We start from the raw sequence: 15,029 nt of genomic DNA on the forward strand, positions 1-15,029 counted from the left end.
TTCATCGCATATCATGCATGGATATTTTTGTTTCCTATTTCCAGGAGGGTTTGAAGAAGATTTTTCAGGTGATGATTCATCCTGTTTCTTCTTCTTCCCTTTGCCTTTCTTCTTGCTTCCTGGTTGTTTGGTTTCTTTGCCCTTATCTGTCGATACGACATTTACTTCCGAAGCAAGAAGTTCATCTTTTGCATTTTGATCTGAAATCTTACGGGCCTTATTGGACGTAGCCTTTGTTGATTTCGTGTCTGTTGTGCCAATCACGCCATCGTCGGCATGAGATTCATTGTTTGATTTAGGAGGAGGAGGAATTGAGAATTCCGGTCTAGGGGCGTCAGGTATTTTGTCGTAGAGTGTACCGGACTGAGCGTAAATCAAGTCCAGATATTGTGCACGAGCGATCACTTGCTCTTCCGTTACGACTCCCCCCTTTGCCACATCTTCCGTGATGGAAGGCATTAATGACTTGATAAACCATTCAACTAATAGCTGATCGGGAACGTACGTTTTTACCATCCTACGATGACGTCGCCACTCATGTATATGATCAGATATGTGAGTCGCTGTTGTCTGTTTAAAGTTGGTAAGCAGTTCTGTTCCCGTTTCATACCTTATCGGTAATTGAAAATGGGTTAAAAAGGTTGTGGCTAAGGTGCTGAAGTTGTCGAACGAAGCTCTAGGCAATTCAATGTACCATTTTGCTGCTGGACCCGTTAACGTCCTCTGAAAAAGGCGAAGTCTTATTGAATCATCATTTAAAGTGTTTGATGAACACCATAGATGAAATGTGATCACGTGATTTGATGGATCTTCACCCGGATTTCCATTAAATTTAGGAATATCTGATGGAAGTTTATGCGGAATCGCTGGCCACCAAGGGGCGTAAGAAATTGGATCGTTTGTTAACCGGTTTAAATCAGGTAACTCTAAAGTTGCCACGAATGGTAACTGTTGATTCAGGTTAGGTGAAGCATACCCAGGATACGATGGAATAACCTGAGCAGTTGGTCTTTGCATACCGGCATAATGCATTTAATGCTGGTATGTTTGGTAAGGTTGGTGGACTTGACCATTATAAAATGGTTGATTTTGACCGTTTTGAATGTACGGCTGTCCACTATTCGCAGAGATTTGCTGCTCAACACCTTGGTATACTTGCTGGAATTGTGGTTGTTGGTATTGCACCAGCCACGGTTGTGAAGCCATGTGATGTTGCCTGATACTAACCGTTTGACCAAGGTGAGGGGTAATTGTACCCGTCTGGGCCTGTGTCGCCCCACTAGTCGGCGATTGTGGTTGAGTCGCAGGGTCAAGGGGCTATTGCATTACAACCTGAGAAATTTGAGGTTGACATACAACAGGTAGCGCTTGAACTTGTGACACCGTCACAATAGCTGGCGTAGTCGGTATGTTCGACACAGGTACGCAATTTTGCATCGAATATACAACTCTTAGTTGTTAAGGTAGTATAGGTACCCAACCACTTGAAGTAATTCCAATATAACCTGAATGCTGTTGTGAACTCCCGTATGGATATCCTCCCGGAGTGGATAATGATAGGGCATACTGCCCCCCATACGGTAGTAATCCAGAACTCAAGGGAATTGTTTTCCCTTGGGGACCGGACTGCCCAAATTGACCTCCAAATGGATCAATTTGTTGAGACTCAACATAAGAGTTTCCGGATATAATTCCGGATGAACAAACAGGAACGGACTAGACTGTCGAAATAGCCCCTGGATGGGCTCCTTCTAGCGGTTGTGAGCTAGTCGGGACATATGGTATGCCGACGAACATTGTTGGAGTGACAACAGGGAGTTCTGCCGTCGCTGTGTCAGAAGACACAGTCCTAGATGTTGATGGTTGTTCAGACATTTGTAGTCTATCCAAAAGATTACCTAGCGATTCTACAGGAACTTCCGCTGGTGGTAGACTAACTTCTGATGTCGAAGGAAATAGAGTGATCCCGACTCCAAAGTGCGTTGGAGTACTTGCTTGAGGATCTTCTACAATTTCTTCTATCGTAATCAAACCAGGTGGAAGGGGAAGACCGTCAGGTCCGTAAAATATTTCTGGTGCCGAAGAGGCAGCGACATATGTTTGAAGAGTAAGACTCTCTGAACCAGTTATAGATGGAACTGGTTCAGTTACACAAGTGTTTATTCTCAAACTAGGATCAGTATCACTGTCCTTCTGTGGCTGTTGAACTTCTTCTGTTGAGGCAGGGATTCCAGAAATGTTTGGAGTAACCAGAGTCTCTGATGTTGTTGGAACACTTGTTCTAACTTTGATAGGAGACTTGGATTTGGTTAAACGAGTTCGCTTTGTCCGTACTGGTTTTGCTTCCGGAGACAAAGACGGTTGACTTGTAAGCCTCCGCGAACAACGGGGTTTCAATTTACTTTCCTCCACGATTGCGGATTACTCGATCAACTAAAATAAAAGGGAAAGTATGTTTCCGTATTAAATGAATTTTAGACGCTTTTGACACAACTTGTTTTTTCAGTTTTTAAGAGTCGAGAAAAAACAAAAGATGACTCTAGTCTCCTTCGATTTTTAATGAGCCTGAAGTGACAAGTGCTCAGATGGACCTTTTTCGTTAAGGAGTCTGAAAAGGAACGAAAGGGACTGCTCTGGAGGTCTAGGTAGAGGGAGTACCAAACCAATCACAAAACTGCAGAATACTTTTTACGGTACGACAGTCAATCTTCCCGAATGCTGTGTTCGATGCATTGCGATCAGTAGGGCGGCCGACACGGCTTCCTATGGATAAAGGTTTTATGCCTATAGGGGTCTCCCAATATATACTCGACGGTACGTGGGAGCACAAGTCCGTACTGGCACTTATCGTCTCAAAGTGGAGGAATCACCCAACCATTAGTGAGGACAACAGTTACCAGGCTTTACGACGCCGGAATACGTCTCTAGCCTAGACCTCTAGATGTTGTGCGTTAAGTTACAAAGCGTTGTTAAGTTCATTGAATTTATTTTAGGTTGATATTTCTTATGAAGTTTGCTTTTGGGTTCACCACGAGATGTAGATGTAATTCCTAAAATGCAATCTAAAGATGATAAGCAAGCTTTTATCTCTTTTCAGCAAAGAAAATCCTAGCTACAAGGGGAAAATAAAGACACAATCTTTTCTCAAAGAGAAAAGAGCACACTGTAAATGCACTTTTCCTAAATCAAGCCAAACAGACTGTCAATATGCAAATGCACATGTGCATGTATTTGTTTTTTACTTTCTTAATATTGATGCCTAAAAAGAAAGTTGTTGTACAAATTTGAAATCGCTTTCAAGTGAAAAACACAAACAAGCTTCTTTTCGAAATCAAAATGTAGAGACGATTACAACACTTTATGATTTTGAAATAAACACTTGTTTCGACACTAGAAATTCACAAATTCAAGCCAAAGGCAAAAGTAAAAGCATCATCAACTGTCAACAACAAATAAACTTTCTCCTAAGATCAAAATCGACACTTACGACAGATCTAAATCAAAGGACGATAGTATGACTATTCTACTTTTGCAATGGGAAACTGTAAATGACGCAACAAGCACACAAAAACAAATACAGTTTCTTTTATACAACTGAGGCGGAATCAAGGCAAAGAAAAGGGGCTTTTAAACAGACACACACACTGATCACAGGCTGCAAAAATCAGAGGCAAAACTGGAAAAAATGAGCAAAGAACCTCAGCTGCACAGGGCTAAGCTGATCAATGCACCTGGTACACAGAGAAACTGGATTGCAACACAGGTTGCCCTCTCGGGAACTGCACTGAAATGCAGGAACTCTTCACAGCACCTGCGCTGGGGCAGAAACAAGAATTCTATCCGGGTTCTGGGTCACGGTTTGCAGTTTAATCTATGGTTTTTGGCCGAGTAAAAGCAATCAATAATGCACAATCAGAGGGTTGATTTAAAAGAGGTTTAAGAGCTATCACAAAGGGTAATCAGATAATTTGTGAATCAGCTGTTCAGATCATAAACAGATCCAGTGAATGGATTGAAGTAGCAGATGTCTACTTTGCATTTGTAAATGGCAAATGCAGTTCGATTCGCTACTTCTAAGTTTATGAAACAAACAATCAAGAGAAACACAAACAAACTAACTAGACACAACTCCCCAGTGGAGTCGCCATTTTGTTAACGGGAAAAGTGTCTATTCAGAACGACCCTATCCCACTTAGGTGTGACAGTGACCTCAGAAACAAATAGGTAAAACTACTCTTGCATTCTCCTTTATGAACTATAAACGAAGAGGAATAGGATGAACCAACCTGTGTCTTGCGCTAGTTCTTTGATCCAATCTCTCTTCTCTTTGACAGCTTCCAGCTACCTGCTCCCTTACTTGCCCAGTGTCACCAAGTTCCTGCAAGATCACAGAAGAAGGAAAATACACAAAGACATGGGTTTATATTCATAAAAAGCTTAGGATCAGATTTAAGCTAAACATACAAATATAACAAACATCAATGATATACAAGCATGTAGGAGAAACTCAAATAGTTTTATTGATAAAACAAGAAGATCCAGAAGGAGTTACAACCGATGATTCCTGATCCAGCATCAACCTCCCAGCATAGAATTCCCTCTTCACCTCCAACAAAGCATAAATCACCCAATACTCTGATATCTATCTCAAAACCAACAACAATTCTCTGCAATGTACAAAATTCCAGCCTCCTAGATCTCTTGGTGAGGGATCCATATATAGATGTATGCAAAGAGGATGAGTTAGCTCATGAATTAATTAGTGGCCTCTCTCTACCAGTTCTTGCTTCCACTTGGAGACTGAGAGCCTCTTACTCATCACTGGTCGAATTCAGTGAGGCAAGTGTCATTGGAGAAGATTCTGGAAGCTTCCATTGTCTCTCCACCTCGTGGAATGACTCTGCCACTTGTCATTTCCCGCTCAACGCACCCTGGTAGTGCATTCAAGTGCGTTGCAACGCACCTAGCCAGTGTATTTGGGTGCTTTGCAACGCAGCTAGCTAGTGGAGCAGCTGAAATGATCCTGATTTGACTAGTTCTGAGCAGTTTCTGGTGGAGAACTTCTGGGAGAAGCTGTAATTTGTTGACCTTGTTTCTTTAGGAGCTGGAACAACACTTTTAGGGACTTAGGATCCCTTGGTTTATGGACATTTCATTCTTATAGCTGTAAGGCACAAAAATGTCTATAACAGAGGAGAGTCTCAGGTGGCCTCAAAACTAGACAGATTCATTATCTCAGAGGACCTTACACTAACAGGCCTTGAATTGTCAGTAATGATACTTCCTTTTAGTGGTTCGGATCATTGGCCTATTCAACTTGAAGTGTCCTTTATAGGAACTTCAAGAAATAGACCTTTCAAGTTTGAAAACATTTGGCTCACCCATCCGGACTTTATCAACAATATTGAAAAATGGTGGAAAGAGGATATGCAAGTTCAAGGCACTAAAATGTTCCTCCTGCATAAAAGATTGAAACATATCAAAATCAGGCTTAAAGAGTGGAATAAGAATGAGTTTGGCAACATTTTTGAAGCCAAAAAAGTTGTTGAATGGAAGCTACAGGAAATTAATCAGATCCTCATTACAGATGGCTTCAATGAGGAAAGAAAGGAACAAGATGACAACCATCAACAAGAATGGGAAGAATTATGGAAACAAGAGGAAATATTCTGGAAATAGAAATCAAGAGTACAATGGTTAAAAGAAGGAGAAAGGAACACATGTTCTTTTCACAAATCCACCATGGATCATAGGTCTCATAACAGGATCTCAAAAATCAAGGATTCTCAAGGAAATCAACTCAATACCCATAAAGAAATAGAAGTTGCACTGGTTTAACATTTCCAAGGCATAGTAGAGGAACCTCTATTAGACAGATCACACTACATCAATGACTTCACAAAGCACATTCCTAAGCTTGTGACAAGAGAAGACAATTATAATCTAAATAGGCCTGTGAATGAAGAGGAGGTCAATGAAGTCATCAAAGAAATGCAAAATGGGAAGGCACCAGGTCCGGATGGTTTTAATGTCGACTTCCTTAAAGCATGTTGGGGAATAGTCAAGTAGGACATCCTTGATGTGGTGGAGGACTCTAGGAAAAATAGAACTATTTTGAAGGCGCTCAATACCTCTTTTATATCCTTGATTCCAAAATAGGATAATGCTATGACACCAGACAAATTCAGACCAATAGCATTATGCAATGTGGTGTACAAAATAATTTCCAAAATAATTTCCAACAGGCTTAAACCCCTTCTACCAACTCTCGTATTTGAGGAGCAAACTGGGTATGTGGAAGGTAGACAAATTCTCAACAATATCATTCAAGCACATGAGGTGGTTCACTCACTTATAAGCAATAGGCAAGTAGGAATGATTATGCAACTTGACCTAGAAAAGGCTTATGATAAGCTAAATTGGGCCTACATAAGGAAAGTTCTTATAGCATATGGATTTGACCATAATTGGGTAAGATGGGTAATGGCCCTTGTAACTACCTCTAGTTTCTCAATCCTGTTAAATGGTTCACCATCCAAGCCCTTTAATCCTTTGAGAGGTCTCAGACAAGGAGATCCTCTCTCACCCTTCCTCTTTATTCTCATGATGGAAGGGCTAGGCCAAGCTATCAAGTCTGCCAAAGCATGAGGCAAAATCCAGGGTCTCAAACTCACCATGAATGGAAATGCTGTGACCCATCAACGATTTGTGGATGATACTATGCTATAGGGTACACCAATGGTCAGGGAAGCTCTAGCCTACAAACAAATCCTGAAAGACTTTGCAATGGCTGCGGGCATAGAGGTAAGCCTCTCCAAATCAAAGATTTTCTTTTTTAATACTGACATTGCTATTCATAGAAATATATCAAAAATTCTAGGCTTTCAAAGAGATGTGTTGCCATACAAATATTTGGGAGTACCGCTAACAGACAAACCTCTGAGAAAGACGGTCTGGGAGCCTGTGATTAATAAGCTACAGGACAAAATACAGAAATGGACAAGTAGGCCTTTGAACTTAGCAGGACAACTAGTGCTCACAAAAGCTGTCCTACAAACTGTCCCCATATTTATGTTTTCATCCCTTCCTGCTCCTAAAGGAGTCATGCAACTATGCAGAAATATCCAAAGAGATTTTCCTTGGGGTAAAGGGGAAGAGAAAAAACAATGGGCCTTGGTAGCCTGGGAAAAAATCTGTAAAACTAAGACACATGGAGGTTTGGGACTGGATGATACTGAGGTTCTAAACAAAGTTTTGGGGGCAAAACTATGGTGGAGATGGCTAAAATATTCAGCTTCCCCTTAGGCCGAAATTTGGAAACAGAAATATGCAAACAATTGGCAAGACAAGGATCACATTAGAATCTCTGGGATCATAAAAGGCTCCCACATTTGGAACAAAGCTTGGGAGAATAGAGCCATTGTTCAAAAACACAATTTTTTGGGAAATTAGAGATGGAAACCTTGCCTGGTTTTGGGAGGATAAGTGGCAATAGGAACCTAAATTGTTAAGAGAAGATTTTGCAAATCTCAAGAACGATACTGACAACAAAAGGTTACTCGAGAGTAAATGAATTCTAGGATCAGGAAAATAGAGAGGAAAAATGGAGGATATGGAAGAACATGGTTTATAGTGATAACTCCCCCTTGAAGGCACAAGCAGAAGCTCTAACATCCATCCTGGAACAGAGGAATATTCTGGTATCAGCAGATTTAGACCAGCTGAGATGGGGCAATAACAATGAAGGCACCTTTAACCTCAAAGAGGCCAAGTGCATAGCCCTTGGGCTTGACATTACAAACCCTGATGGGGTATGGAAGGACCTATGGCAAAACCAAAGCTGGATGAAAATCAAACTGTTCATGTGGTTAGTGCAGCATAGAAAAATTCTAACCTAGGAAAACCTTAGGAAAAGAGGGGTATCTGGTCCATCTAGATGCCAGCTATGTGAATTACAAGAAGAAACTATGGATCACCTTCTCAACCTCTGCCCATTCACATCCACATTGTGGAATTGGATTGCTTCAATATTCAGAAAAACAAATCGGGACATGGGTAGCATTACCAGCACCTTAAAGAAGTGGAAGAAAAATTTCTCTGATAATGAAACAGTCAACTAAGCTTGGGCTTTAGCTCCAAGCTTTCTAATCTAGGATGTCTAGAAAGAACACAACAACAAAATATTCAAAAATAGGAAAGGTTCTTCCCAGAGCATCATGGCACAGATTTTAAGATAGCTCAATGAGACGGTAGGAATCCTCATTAAAAACCCCCTTGAGAACAACCCTACAGATACTGATGTGCAGATACTACTACAGTTGGGTCTGCAGGGGCTTATCCCACAGGGCAAAAACAAAAATGCAAATCATATAATTGCTGATAAGGATTTCTGGCAACCTCCCCCTCAAGGTTTTATGAAATGCAATATAGATGGGGCCTCAAAAGGAAACCCGGGCATGGCTGGTTACGGAGGAGTGATAAGGGATGAGAAGGGGTGCATAGAAATCATCTTTCATAGTAATTTGGGGAAAGCCACAAATAATATGGTAGAGCTCATGGCCCTTGAGCAATGCTTAGAAATCCTAAGGGACTCAAATCTTCATAACATTATAATTGAAGCTGATTCCAAATTGATTATCAATTCAGTCAAGAAAATTTGCTAAGGCTTAGCTCCAGAAAAAGTTTCGAGACATTGGAGGCTTCTGCAAGTTTATCAAAGGATTCATTCCCACCTGTAGAACATGAGAACCCTGAGTTTCACTCATGTGTGCCGAACAACCAACAAATTAGCGGACATCTTAGCTAATGAAGGAGTACTCTGTGCTAAAAGTAACAATAAATATAAATGGATAGAGACCCCCTAGGGTAGATTGAGGGAAGAGTGTCTCAGACAGGAGAACGCAGACCAGGAGCTCTATCAGAGCAGGGGATGCTAGCAGGTTGTAGACCTCAGGAAACAATTGAATTTTAGTTCACATGATGCAGCAGTTCAGGGATATTTATGAAAAGAATGTCTGGTCCTTAGGCTGGAATATGTGCCCAGAACTCTTCAAACCCAAGGTTCTTGGGTGGGTTTAGATTGAAAACACAAGTATTTACATGAATTTGAACTATACAACAGAATGCATTTTCATTGGTTATGCATGGAGCTTGGTTAAAGTACGAGAAGATAGGAGAAATAGCAGCAATCTTATCAATTTCGCGTGGCAAATAGCAAGGCGGTTATCCAGCCAAACGAACCCAAAATCAACTTTAACGGTAGCTTTATTAGACTCCAGGTCTGGAAGCAATGTTAAACATCGAGCAAGTTAGTTGGACCGGTGTGAATAACTTGCATCTAGTGGATTTCGGGTGGACTACATGCGCGAGGGTTATTAGCCAAATCAGACCTGAAATTTTTATAGAGCAGTCTCTAAATGCTTATTAGGTCTGATTCAAGAGTTAAAGAGTGAGCTTGTTAGCGTTCCGATATTGTTCTTGATTGTCAGATCTCCGATGACAGATCGAATGGTCTTGGCATTCGATTATCCTTTGCGGTTTCGACGTCATGTTTTGTGGGCCTAGAGCCCGGACAGTGGGCCTTAGGCTCAGTTTCCTAGGCTATAGGTGGCCCACATCTCATGTGTACATTTTGTAATATGTTTTTTTTCTATTTAAATAGAAGGTCCGACACTTAATTCAACAAAAAAAAAAGAAAAGAACAACCCAAAGGAGTCCTCATCAGTTGCAAAAAATGGTTACTATCAGTGTTCTCCCTAGACAGTCTATTGCATTTCAGTATGTTAGTACTAATCCAAAGCAGCAATAACCTAATTAAAATGATCACTTGTTTACTTGGAATGTGCTCTCTTCATATTTAAGGCAAGATAAAGGTTTTATAACCAAAATATGTAGAATAGTTTATGGGCTTGAATGATCAACATACTTTTTTTTTCATGGAAACATTTATGGGAAAACTTAAAAAGTGATCACATACTTACCCAATGATGATTCTGATTATGATCAAAACAAAATTTTCATGAAAACAAGATCTCAGGCCAAATTCGTATTGCAAGCATAAAGTCAAATCTAAATAAGATGCAGAGATGTATCAAAAATGAAATTCTAAATCTATACAAACTGAAGTTGATTTAGGGTGCCCGAGACTACATTTTTTATTAATTATTGAATTAATATTACATATAAATCTCATCAAATTCATCCAACTTATAATTTGGGACTTTTATCCCTAAGTTTGACTTTGGGTCATTAACATGATGATGCTCTGTCTCAACCACTAAACCATAAGCTAACAAACAAAAGACTGCAAAATGTTAAGATCATTACCATAATAAACCCAATGACTCTACACACAATAATTTATTCTTTAATAGAAGGACATATTTCTTACCCATATCCATAAAAAGAATGCAAGATGGAAAGCATTCTGCAGAACAAAATATCTGTTATTATAACTTGTAGCTTTGTTCCAACCAACAAAACTATCTACACATTTTGGAAGATCAAATGGAAATAAGTTTTTAAGAATTCAATAAAAATGTCCAAGATGATTGGCTCACATGATCAATCATACCCTATCTTATGAATCTAATAATTTTATGCACTTATAATTAAGGGAGCAAACAAGATCCAAAAGAATGTATACTACCTTGCTTGGAGGAATAGTTCCAATCAGAAGGAGAATGTTAGTTTAAACAATTGTGGATATGTAAAATGAAGACTTTGGAAGAAGGGTAGAGTACTGACGATTTACCAATCACAATAAGAAGCATAAATATTATAGAAAAATACCATAAAGGAGGACTGCATATAATGCATCAAGGGTGTTTGTTAGTAAAAGCAAAGAATAGGTTTAAAAAAAAATAAGAGGATGACAAAGCAAGGTCAGATAAGGGAAATACTGTATACATAATTATTTTTGAGACCAAAGTTGTTGTGCACATAGAAAACATTACTAACCTAATTCCAACCACGCTATTGAAGTCGTCATCCAAAGATCGCTTGATATATTTATGAAAATCAAACTTTCTATTTTTAGCCAAGTGAGCGTGTACATTTCAAAGAAATTAATATTTTAGGGAAAATTAGGTTCCTTAAATGAATGAAGTGGGCTTTGACATGAAAAAGATGAGAAAAAAATATTATTTAAAGTGATCAAAACTTACAATGGTGAAGCCATGGTGCAAGGTCAAGTAATCAATTTTAGTTATAGATTGACATAATTGATGAAAGAAGCATACCTGCAAATCTAAGAAAAGATAATGTTAAATCAGATATTGATATTTCTCAATTAATGCAAATAGAAAAAAAATATATATCCCTTGAGTATTTGGAATTATGAATAACTTACAATCCATTTAAGAATCAGTGTTCAGCCCCAAAAACGCATATGGCATTTACAAATGAATTTCCGCTGAAGTAGAGAGGCTTTCATGTGAATAAAAACCACTAGAGCTTTAATGATGTTAAGGGTTCACAAGAAAAAAGAGAAGTGGAACACCCATGAAACTACCAGTCAAAATATTGCTGAGAGAGATTTTTTTCACTCTTTTTGAAGATGCAGATTGAACCCATTTCTGAAAATATTTACCAATTTTCCCTCTATCAATATCACCCATGGAAACTGAAAGTTCAAAACTTTCAAGATGAGCGGAGTGAAAGAGTAGAACAATATTAATTGCATGTTTTGTTGTTTCTACTCCATCAACAAAAGATTGGATGGAAAATTTGAAACCATCCCCATAATGAAAAAATAAACCAGCCCCAACAAGACATGACATGTGATTCTTAACAATTAACAACATGGACCACATAAGGTTAGTATGGTATATGCATGTGAAGGAAAAAATGGGAGAATGTATTTTCCATGAAATTTTAATAAAAAAAGAGAATGTACATCGGCCTCAAAAATCAATTCATTCTTCGTATGGCATATTTCAATCAATTACAAAGTTAAGCATCAGTCGATTGTAAAGAATCTTCAATACATCCCTAGTAGTAGTCTTCATGTTCTTCTCATATATACACACTTTCTTCACTAGGTCTTTTCAAACCCAGAAGTTGTTTTAAGAAGCTCTTCTCATGAGTAAATAGGGAGCATATTGGAAGTGCAAGTGTCATTGTTTGTAGCAAAGGAAATCTTCTAAACAAGCAACCTATCAGAGAAATTTCCTTCTTATCAAATTTTGGAACTTTCATGCAAACCACTTTCAAACTATTGAGTGAAAGGGTTAAAGTTAATGCCTCCAGGCTTATTGCATGGTTCTGCAATCCAAACTTGGTGCGATAAATATCCCTATGTAATAAAATTATGGTGTTCAAAAAACTATTAGAAGGATGCTAAAAGTAAGTCAATTACTAGCCTTAAAACATTTACTTTCTATTGAGAGTTCTTCAAGAGAGACCAAACTTCCTAGAAGTGCAAGAGAAGGTGCTTTTCTACCAATCCCTTGCAGGGAAATTTTCTTAAACAAGTTTATAGCATAAAATTATTTAAATACATTAAGATCCATTGTGGACACATGCAGAGACCCACAAGACTTGAGCTCTAATGTTGACATCCTGGGACAATTATGCACTATGAAATTTATTAGCTTTGGCTAGTTCACTGTCACTGATCTTTCACACTCAACCCCAGTGAAATCCATACAGTTGAGATTGGCCGCACAAATTTTCACATTGCTTAGCCCTGTATAGCGTTGAACTATCAAATTTTCAAGAAAAGGGCATTTTCTACAAGGTTCTAAAGTATATCATCATTTGTATAGATGAATGATAGAGAATAGGTTACAAGGCATATAAAACCACTGAATAAGAGAGACATTCATTTGAAAAAAAACCATTACAACTTCAATGATGTTAGGGATTTTCAAGAGAAAAGAGAAATTGAAACATATACGGAAATTCTAGTCAAAATGTTACTGAGAGAGATTTGTTTCACTCTTTTTGAAGATGCGAATTGAACCCATTTCTAAAAAAATTTACCAATTTTCCTTATGTCAATATCACCCATGGAAACTGAAAGTTCAAAAATTTCAAGCTAAGCAGAACAATATTAATTCCCCATTTTGTTGTTTCTCCTTTATCAACAAAAGATTGGCTAGAAAATTTGAGATGCAATAATAAAGTGCAGAGGTATTCCATCTCCTTGATGACACAGTACAACGAGTTGTATCTCTTAAAGAAAGTTTTGAGAGAATGTAAGAAAAGAGTATGTTGTTTTGTTAATCACTTAGTCTCTCACTTGCCATTGTTGCAGTTCTTAGAGAAGAGGCAGGTTGAAAATGTAGAAGGATGCCTAATGTGAGCAGAGTATAGGACATGTGTTATGCGTCAAATCAATTAAACCGTGTTCCATGTCACTTCCACCACATGAATTGACTTGCTCAGTACGCCCATGCCGAGAAAAACCTCCAAAACTGAAAAATCTCCAAAAGTTGTATGTTGCACTATATGATGTCCATGCTAATCCATGCTATTGTACTTATGATTTTCCATCTGTACTTTCATCTACCTCACTTTACAGTCACAAACCACTCATGGCCACATCGAATAGTAGTGCTTCCCCTCCACAAATGCTTTGTCACGTGGATTCACCTTGGTGGACATCCTTCAGAATCAGTAACAAATAATCAGAAATTGCAAATTGCAAACCAAGGAGATGGATAGATAGTCATGCGTATATACCCAAAATGGGAGCCAAGGTTCTGGTTACTCGATGTCTGTATGTCGAGTAGAAAAGTTATGTAGACCCAAAACCGGAGCGAGGGTCTGGTTACTCATTGCGTGTATGTCGAGTAGAAAGGTTACACAGGGAGGATTTCATAAATGACTAATACCCATCAAATCAATCCGATGGCCCAAGTTATTTCTATCTTCTAACACTCAAATCAACGGCACACGAAGACATAGGTGGAATGGGAAGGGATTTATTCTTAGATAGAATTCCTTACGACATAATTACAAATTATCTTGGGTCAACATGATGATGTTACAAATATTACTTCGATTAGTCTAACTAATACGCAAAATGGCCCTTTTCCGGGTACTTTCTCTCGTCAATCTTGCTTAGTATTAGGTACATATTTTTAAGAATCATAAGTTTGAGTTGTTTAATTTGCAAAGTTTGAGTCTTAGAAGGGTTTTCAAGTGTTGAATCCATTTGTGCATTTTAACCAACAAGAAATCACTATCTTGCTTGGAATTGTATGTTTGTACATATCTAAGGTTATTTTGGAATAGAGCTTCCATAATTTTAATTTATTTGTAGATAATTATTAGATGAATGGTATAGATTTAACCTCCATAGAATATTGTAGAATATTCTAAGTGTAGTAAAACATGAGTTATGATTTTTTGGGAGATGGTATTGACAAGCCATGGCATTAGCCCATGGTATTGTAATAAACCTATTTGCAAATTAAGAATCCGCATGGTTAAGAATCTTGTTACATGGTTTTTTTTAAATGTATATATGTTTGACTTATACATTAACTCTTTTTTGTCATTAATAATAATAATAATTATTATTATTATTTTGAATAAATTTATAGTTAATCAATTTTGATGATTATTTTAATTATAACCCAGAAATAAGTGTTTTGACATTTATTATGAATTAATGTATATTTGCATTTACCAACTATTTAATTGCACCAAGAGGGAGCTACTCTCCACACCAATATGGCCAGAACCCCATGATGGTAGAGATGTTGTAATGTAATATAAAAAAGTTGACTCGTTTAAAATAAAATAAAATTACTTTTAAACTAAAATAATAAAAATAAAAATTAGAGGTTATTATTGTTAATTTTATTAATTTTTGAGTTGCAGGTTTATGAGAACCTATGGTATTGACCCATGGTATTCATGCAGAATATAGCCTATTTAATTGGGCTAAGAGGCACTTTCCAACCCATTATGATAGAGATGCTATAATGTAATTTTCTATATAAACATTTTGACTTGTTCAAAATAAAATTAAACTAAAATTCAAAAAAAAAAAATTTAAACAAAAATAATACAAATAA

This window comes from Pinus tabuliformis, chromosome 9 (assembly GCF_031772625.1).
Source record: "Pinus tabuliformis cultivar Carrire ecotype Pingquan chromosome 9, CPIR1, whole genome shotgun sequence".
NCBI classification, from domain to species: Eukaryota; Viridiplantae; Streptophyta; class Pinopsida; order Pinales; family Pinaceae; genus Pinus; species Pinus tabuliformis.